Genomic DNA, 9,540 nt, shown 5'->3' with positions numbered 1-9,540 from the left:
CCTTGTGGAATCTATGCCATGAAGGATTAAGACAGCTCTGAAGACAAAAGAGGGTCCAACTTAATAAGGTGTACCTAATAAAGTGGCCGGTGAGTATATTCTTGTTTAACTAATATAGCTTAGAAAAAAGGTTGAAAATTATTGAATAAATAGGCCTATCTATGTTTCGCTGAATGATGTTGTAACGTTGTATTTTATCTATATTTTGACATTTTAAACATTAGACATCGTCACTAAATCCACTTTGCGTGGATTAATTTGTTATTATTCACATTTTTGTCATTTTCTTGAAAGCAGACGTGTCATCTTTGACTTTTAAAAACCGAATATGATGGCAAAATATAAAGCAAATAATTACATTTCAGCTCAGAATAAATCCTGATTTGTAAATCCAGTGACTTCCTTAAAACCTTTCAGAATTAATAAATATTAATGATTTTTGTAAGGTCAGCATTTTGAGTGTTTGAATGAAATGTCATTATTGCGGGCTTCTCTCTCTGTCAGACTGACAGGATCAATAGAGCTGGGCTCCACCCATTGCGTCTCCACACACACACACACACACACACACACACACACACACACTGCCGTCTGTCTGCTGTCTGCCTTTATGCCCAGTCATACTGCAATACAAAGGCTTCTTACTATTTAATTGCATATTTGATTACATATTTGATTTATAATAAAGTTACCAGGAAGAACCAAAAAGGTGCTTTTAACAGTCATGCCATATAAATAGGCTTCAAAAATCATATCATTTACTGTAAATTTATAACCAACTCAGTCTCATTCTGAAAACATACTGCTATATACATTTCTGGAGAGTGCCAAATATGTCTCAGGAGCTATGTTGTTTTGCAGTTTTTGTTTTCACAAATCCACCAGAGGGCACTGTGTATGCTTTTTGAGATCTGCAATTTCTCTCCGTTACATTGGTGCCGTGTTTCGGATAGAAGTGAGGTTTAGGGGGGTGAGTGTAATGGAGGCCAGCTAGTGAAGTGCTGTGCAGGTAATCCCTACTCCTCTGACCTCTAAAAGGTGGTCCATGGACAGACGCTAGAGGCCATGGTCTTTATTAGCCTCCTTGTTAGAGCAGTGGTTCCCAACAAGGGCATCCTGGCCCACAAGTGGGCCTCAGTGAGCTCTGTGGTGGGTCGTATCATATTTTTAAAAACGTTTTAGTGTTGGTTGTTTCTCAATATGCGTTCTTCAGCAAACTTGATTCGTTTAAAAATCTGTTTTATTTATATTGTGCAACGTATATCTATAATGTTTTATGCATATATTTTTTGAAAGGGGGAAAAACAATGAATGGTTGTATGGATGCTGTAATGTTTAAATAATAATAAAAAAAATAATAAAGGCAAAAAAAAGGTTGTCAACCACTGTGTTAGAGCAACCAACTCCCATACAACGAGTCACCGGTTTGATCCCAGCTCGGACCAGGTTGGGTGGTGTAGGACCGGCGGGGTTACATGTACATAACTTTTTGTGGGTTGAAAATGGTGACGTTGACATTAAAGGGCACTGTAAAAAATGCAGGGTTCCACACAATTCATTCCTAATAAAACAAATAGATTAATTAACAAACTTAAGTGGAATGAACTGAAAACATTTAAGGCCCCCCCCCCAAATTTATGAATTGTCGTTTCAGCTCATTTTAAATAAGTAGTTTGAAAAAGCTGCAAAATTGTTTATTTTTTTGGAGTGTGCCACAGGGGTGAGTAAATGTTCTTCACGAATCATGAACCATATATGACAGAGCCTTGATTTTTAGGAGTGTTTTCTCTGTTTTCTCAGGAGAAGCACTTTACCATCGAGACCAGCAGCCTGTAAGTACATTTAAGACTTGTTTCAGTTGTTGTGTATGGTTTGAGGACTTGTTTTCAGCTGTTTGTGTGAAGTTGTAGGACATTCAAAGTTGCTTTCAGTTGTGTATAATACTAGAAGTGTTTAGCCACTGTTTCCTTGGTTACTATAAGAGCTTGTGTAGGCGGTTTTGCGCCGTCCGCCCGCAGTTTCGGCCCTTGTTTTGACTCGGGAGGCGTGTCCAAACGCCAGGTAACCACTATATAGTGAGCACGCTAGCTTGACTATATAGATACTATACTATATAGATTCGCACTCTATAACATCAGAAAGATCCGACTCTTCTTATCTGAACATGCAGCTCAACTCCTTGTTCAAGCTCTTGTTCTCTCCAAACTGGATTACTGTAACTCTCTACTAGCCGGGCTTCCAGCTAACTCTATCAAGCCTCTTCAACTGCTCCAGAATGCAGCAGCACGAGTGGTCTTCAATGAACCTAAACGAGCACATGTCACTCCGCTGCTAGTCCGTTTGCACTGGCTGCCAGTTGCTGCTCGCATCAAATTCAAAGCTCTGATGTTTGCCTACAAAGTGACTTCTGGCCTTGCTCCTTCTTATCTGCTCTCACTTCTGCAGATCTATGTGCCCTCCAGAAACTTGCGTTCTGTGAATGAACGTCGCCTCGTGGTTCCATCCCAAAGAGGGAAGAAATCACTTTAGCGAACGATCACTCTCAATCTGCCCAGTTGGTGGAATGAACTCCTTAACTGCATCAGAACAGCAGAGTCACTCGCTATTTTCAAGAAACGACTAAAAACTCAACTATTTACTCTCCACTTCACTTCCTAATCTGCAATTGCCTCTGAATATCACACTAACAGTACAAAAAATAAAATAAAAATAAAAATACTAATACTACTAATACTTTCCTTCTTAGACTTTACAGACCTGAAACTTGCCTATAGCACTTATTCATTGTTGCTCTTAGTTGTGTAAATTGCTTCCTTGTCCTCATTTGTAAGTCGCTTTGGATAAAAGCGTCTGCTAAATGACTAAATGTAAATGTAAAAATGAATGTGAACACAGTGGAGTCAAAAAGTCTTTCACAAATGGATGTTTTTGTTTTTGCTAATTTAATGTTTGTATAAAGCATTAGGCTCATGCACGTATTTAGTAGTGTGTGTGTGTTTGTGGGTGTGCGGTTTTGGGGGAAGGTCAGACGGTCTCTCCTTCTGTCCAGCTGGTGTCTGAATGACGGGCCGCGCAGCAGCTGCTGAACGTGAGGGACGTTTATAATTGCTGCCATTAGGAGAAAACAGCAGAGATCAGCCTGTTCAGTGAAATAATGACAAGCAGCTATAGGAATAATAGTCAAATGTGTATCCATACGACAAAACGGCAGCTTAAAACAAACCTCTAATCTAGAGATTTTATAAACTTCTTATTAATCCTGCATGTTTACACTATTTGTTGAATAATGCTATAAATAATGCTGTAATAATATAAAATATATAATATGTATTGTCGTTAATTCACTGAGTGGCTTCAGAAGATCTACACACGGCAGAATATCACATTTATTTAGTTCACTTTAACATTAAAAACCATAAAGAAAGTTTCCTCAAATCAGGGTTGCCAAATCCTCTGTTTTCCCCTGTAATTTTGACTGCTTTTTCACCATATGATGTGGGCTGTTGTTTTATGTGTACGACATATTGCATCAATTAAATTAATATTTTTGCAGTAAAATGTGCCTAATATTTCATATATAGTACATATTTTATAATATTGACACTTTATAAGAAATTCAAAGGATTTGTATTTTTGCATATTAATGGCAACATGTTTTGAGGTTTGGTATTATTAAAATGCTAGCAGCATGCTAATTCATCCCACTAGCCAAGTTAAAGCATGCTAGAAACATGTCAGATATGTTCATTCTTGCTAGCAATGTGCTTTGTGATACTTAATGCATAACATTTACACTCATATGAAAAAGGTGTTATTCACAAAGTGATGTACAAACTGTATTTCTATGTGTTAGTAATTTTGTTTAGGTTTGCTATTATTAAAATGCTACTAGCATGCTAATTCATCATGCTATCAAAGTAAAACATGCTAGAAACATGTTAGATATGTTTATTAGATATGCAATGTGCTAGCAAAATATCTTAGCCTCATTTATGCTAGAATTGTGTTAACCGAATCCGGGTTGCCAAATCCATGCTAAAAATAAGGTAATAACATGCTAACAAAACATATTAGCCTCATCTATGCTAGAGTTGTATTAACCGAATTAGGGTTGACAAATCCATGCTAAAAAATAAGGTAATAACATGCTAACAAAACATATTAGCCTCATCCATGCTAGAGTTGTATTAACCGAATTAGGGTTGACAAATCCATGCTAAAAAATAAGGTAATAACATGCTAACAAAACATATTAGCCTCATCCATGCTAGAGTTGTATTAACCGAATCAGGGTTGCCAAATCCATGCTAAAAAAATAAGGTAATAACATGCTAACAAAACATATTAGCCTCATCCATGCTAGAGTTGTATTAACCGAATCAGGGTTGCCAAATCCATGCTAAAAAAATAAGGTAATAACATGCTAACAAAACATATTAGCCTCATTCATGCTAGAGTTGTATTAACCGAATCAGGGTTGCCAAATCCATGCTAAAATAAGGTAATAACATGCTAACAAAACATATTAGCCTCATCCATGCTAGAGTTGTATTAACCGAATCAGGGTTGCCAAATCCGTGCTAAAAATAAGGTAATAACATGCTAACAAATCATATTAGCCTCATCCATGCTGGAGTTGTATTAACCAAATCAGGGTTGCCAAATCCGTGCTAAAAATAAGGTAATAACATGCTAACAAAACATATTAGCCTCATCCATGCTAGAGTTGTATTAACCGAATCAGGGTTGCCAAATCCATGCTAAAAATAAGGTAATAACATGCTAACAAAACATATTAGCCTCATCCATGCTAGAGTTGTATTAACCGAATCAGGGTTGCCAAATCCATGCTAAAAAATAAGGTAATAACATGCTAACAAATCATATTAGCCTCATCCATGCTAGAGTTGTATTAACCGAATCAGGGTTGCCAAATCCATGCTAAAAATAAGGTAATAACATCCTAACAAAACATATTAGCCTCATCCATGCTAGAGTTGTATTAACCGAATCAGGGTTGCCAAATCCATGCTAAAAATAAGGTAATAACATCCTAACAAAACATATTAGCCTCATCCATGCTAGAGTTGTATTAACCGAATCAGGGTTGCCAAATCCTCGGTTTTCTTGTGTTATTTTTTCCTACTTTTTAGTGATTTTTTTATTTGATGTGGGTTGTTTTTTATGGGTTTGTCATATTGCATCAATTATTTTTATATTTAATAAATATTTACTATATATATTTTTTAAAATTATTATAATTATTATATATACTTCTTTCAAATCATACTGCAGCGTTCCTAAAATGTCTCATCAGTGCACTAATATTTCAGACAGCAGTCCTGTGTGTGTTGGAGCGTCTTCATCAGGAGCAGCAGATGGTGAATCCTGTCAGACTTCAGTCCTGAATTTAAAACGTGCGGCTGAGCGTAACCGTGGAAACCTTTGTCTTGGCTGAGGAGGAGGAGGGCAGCAGCCCTCTGATTGGTCCTCTGAGACTCTATGATTGACAGGGGGCGGGGCATGGAGGTCACAGCGGAAGCAGAGGCCGCCGTTACTGCTGCTGTTGAACGCAGGAGGGCTCCACCGACAAACACAGCAGAAAGTAAGAGAAATTATTAAGACACACACACACACACACACACACACTGATTTCTAGATTGTTACAAATAAATCCTAAAATGTTGATTGTTAAATATACTCTATTAATGTATCATTATTACTTTTTAATCACTACTAATATGCACTGTAAAAAAAAACCTAATTTTACAGAAAAAATCTCTAAATTTTTTACAGTAATTTTTTGTCATTTCACATTATATTCAAAACTTAGTAAAATGACAAACAATCTCTCTAAATTAACCGTTTGACTTTCATTTTAGGTACTTTATTATTAAAGACAAATTACCGACAATTTTGTTTTTTATACAGGGAAATTACAATATTATTTATACAGTATTTTTTCTGTTATTTTAAATTATATTCAAAAGTTCGTAAAAATTACAAACATTATCTGTAAATTAACAGCTTGACTGTTATTTTATGTACTATATAATTAATGACAAATTACAGCAATTTGTCTGTTTTATACAATAAAATTAATGTATTATTTACAGTGTTTTTTCCTGTTTTCTTTTTAAGTACATTTAAAATTACGTAAAATTAAAGTAATAAATTATAATTACTTGCTCTGTAAAAAAAAAAATCGTAAAAAAAGGTCAAATGACTGGCAGCTACGGCTGCCAAACAAAAACCATAAAATTACGGTAAAATTTCTTTGTTGAAATAAAGTGCAAAAAATAATAAATCTACAGATATTTTCATTAAAATATTTACAGAAAAACACATATTTTACAGACTTTTCCTAGATTATTACTATCAAATCCATTTAATAAAGTAACACACTAAGAGCGCTCACATACACCTGTTTCAGATTGTGCTGATTGCACACACACAGTCGGAGGATCGTTATGAACTGATTACATGCACTTTAAAAGCAGCACAGACGCACGCACCAATTGCTTAGTCTTGTTATACTGCTACTGTGAACATTATAACGTGTTTCTCTTCTTTGGCCTTGCTTTGTTTGTTAATTGTTTACGTTGTTTGCTGCCAGGACTGATCATTTGCTTGTTAATTGACCATGACTCTGGATTCCCTGCATACATCTGTTTCCAGGTCGCCCCTATGTTGACTTTTGCTTACCTGACCATCTCTGTGTAATAAACCTGCATTTGAATCTGCACTTCTTTGTCAGGGTCCCCTTCATGTTACAGTTCCATTTAATTTAAGATTTGGGACTGAATTATTTCATACAACTTAAACCTCTACATGTTTTAAAGTAATACTATTCAATAAAATGTAAGTTATGGTTGTGAGAATTTTAATAAGTTGTATCTCGTTTGATGTTTTTTCCAAACTTTTTTGATCCAAAATACAACTGTTAAACTACAACCAAGAGCATGTCTTGGCATTTTATTAAAGGCGTTTAATTGTAAAAAAAAAATTAAATAACATTGTTTTCTCTTGAACTTTTAGTGCAGTCACTTTATTGATGGTGTTTGATCATAATAACCTAGGAAAAGTCTGTAAAATAACAGTGTTTCTCTGTAAAACTCTTATTGTGTTACTTTATTAAATGGATTTGATCATAATAATCTAGGAAAAGTCTGTAAAATAACAGTGTTTCTCTGTAAAACTCTTATTGTGTTACTTTATTAAATGGATTTGATCATAATAATCTAGGAAAAGTCTGTAAAATAACAGTGTTTCTCTGTAAAACTCTTATTGTGTAACTTTATTAAATGGATTTGATCGTAATAATCTAGGAAAAGTCTGTAAAATAACAGTGTTTCTCTGTAAAACTCTTATTGTGTAACTTTATTAAATGGATTTGATCGTAATAATCTAGGAAAAGTCTGTAAAATAACAGTGTTTCTCTGTAAAACTCTTATTGTGTTACTTTATTAAATGGATTTGATCATAATAATCTAGGAAAAGTCTGTAAAATAACTGTGTTTTTCTGTAAATATTTTAATGAAAATATCTGTAGATTTATTATTTTTTGCACTTTATTTAAACAAAGAAATTTTACCGTAATTTTATGGTTTTTGTTTGGCAGCCGTAGCTGACAGTCATTTGACCTTTTTTTGCGATTTTTTTTTTTACAGTGTGCATACCTTTTAACATTGGGATGTAAAAATAAGGGATATGCCGACCATAATAAGGGATTGTCCTGACCCCCCTTAAAGAATCCCCAAATTACTAAATATGCTCATTTGGAGCTGTTTCATTGTAAAAAAAAAAAAAAAAACTGTTAAATTGTCAGTATTATTTTTTTATTATTATTAATTACAAAAGGTAAAAAATAAATAGTATACATTAGCAGCGAATAAATTAGCAAACAGGTCAGCTTATTTAAATAATTAGCTGTTTTAATGAATAGAATCAAGCTATCAAATCTCATTAGCCGTTCCTTCACTGTTTAACAGTGTTTACAACTCATGTTCTCCTCGTGAGTGAACGTGTAAGCGCCAGAGGCTTTCTGGGAAATGAAATGTCAGATGACAGTGACTACTCATTGGCATTTACTTTGTTTTATTATTATTGTTTTGTATTACAGCAATGCATATCTGTCATTTGAAAACAAAAGAAAATGGGTCGTTGATGACAACTGCGTATTCAAAAGCACGATGTACAAAACTGCACATAATATACAACATTATAAAAAAGTCAAGACAAAACACGTGATATAGTTCAGGACTTTAGGAACTACTCAAAATGATGATGATAATAATAATACAAGGAAAACAATGATATGGAGCTTAGGACTTTATTTACGCACGATGCAATATTGCAGCTTCTTGCATGTTTCCAAAAGCTATTTTCAGGTGATGTTGTAATTTCCCAACCAGACTTATCATCTGTGATGATGTGATATCAAAATATATGGATATGGATGCATGATTTATTGATCTCGGTCAAAATCTGCTATTAATATCAGCTGATAATTCACTGTCGATTATTTCTAAACCAGGCTGCAAACACTGTTTTTAAGACGACACACGAAACAACATGACTGTGTATGACGGTTTCTGGAAGCTGCATCTGTAATTCTGAGCCAATCCTCATGTTATTTGTGAAGTACCCACATAGATACATGCAAATATATGCAAATGACATATATGACATACAAGTTCATACTTGGATTTTACGCACAACATATATGTCATATATGCAACAAATATAGCATATATACTGATCTTATAAAACAAATATGAATCAAATAACTCACGTATTGTAGAAAAAATGTGATGAATCAACCTAAAATGTGCGATGGACAATACATGCCTCAGACTACTTTTTTGTGAAACTGCAAAAAACGTACTTTAACAAATGTTTGACTGTAGTTTTAGGTAAAGTGAACACTAGGGGGCAGTATGACGACAAGAACATTAGTATATTTTCACACTAATGATATTTACAGAGACATTATTGATGATTAAAGGATTATTTTTTGTAATCCACACATTAAACATTTCATTGCCGTCTATGATTTGTAATAAATACGTTTGGGTCACCTATCTATCTATCTATCTATCTCTATATAGACATTTTTCTGCCGTGGTCAGTTTGCTCGTAGCTTACTTTGCACGCTGTTATGCTTCAGAGCGATCGCTTTCAAAAAAGAAATAAAAGTAATGCAATATCAAGGTAAAACTCTGCTCTTTTCTCTTACGTCTGCTTCTGAAAACACTATTGGTTGGGTTTAGGGAAGAATTGAGCTCAATGATTCGCAAGCTGATCCATTTGACAAGCTATGCCTTCTCCTGGAGGCGTACATGATGAACGTTTGTCTGAAACGTACAATAAAATGTACCCTAAGTAACAAGTTTTAGATTTGCACAAATGTAGGCAGCGCCCTCTAGTGGATTTGTCATCTAAAACGCACAACAAAATACACACTAGGTTACGTATTTCAGATTCAACAAATGTAGACTGCACCTTCTATTGGATTTGTCATCTGAAACGTGCAGCGAA

The sequence above is a fragment of the Danio rerio genome, chromosome 16 (genome assembly GCF_049306965.1).
Source record: "Danio rerio strain Tuebingen ecotype United States chromosome 16, GRCz12tu, whole genome shotgun sequence".
In the NCBI taxonomy this organism is placed as follows: Eukaryota; Metazoa; Chordata; class Actinopteri; order Cypriniformes; family Danionidae; genus Danio; species Danio rerio.
This window is presented reverse-complemented; position numbering follows the sequence as displayed.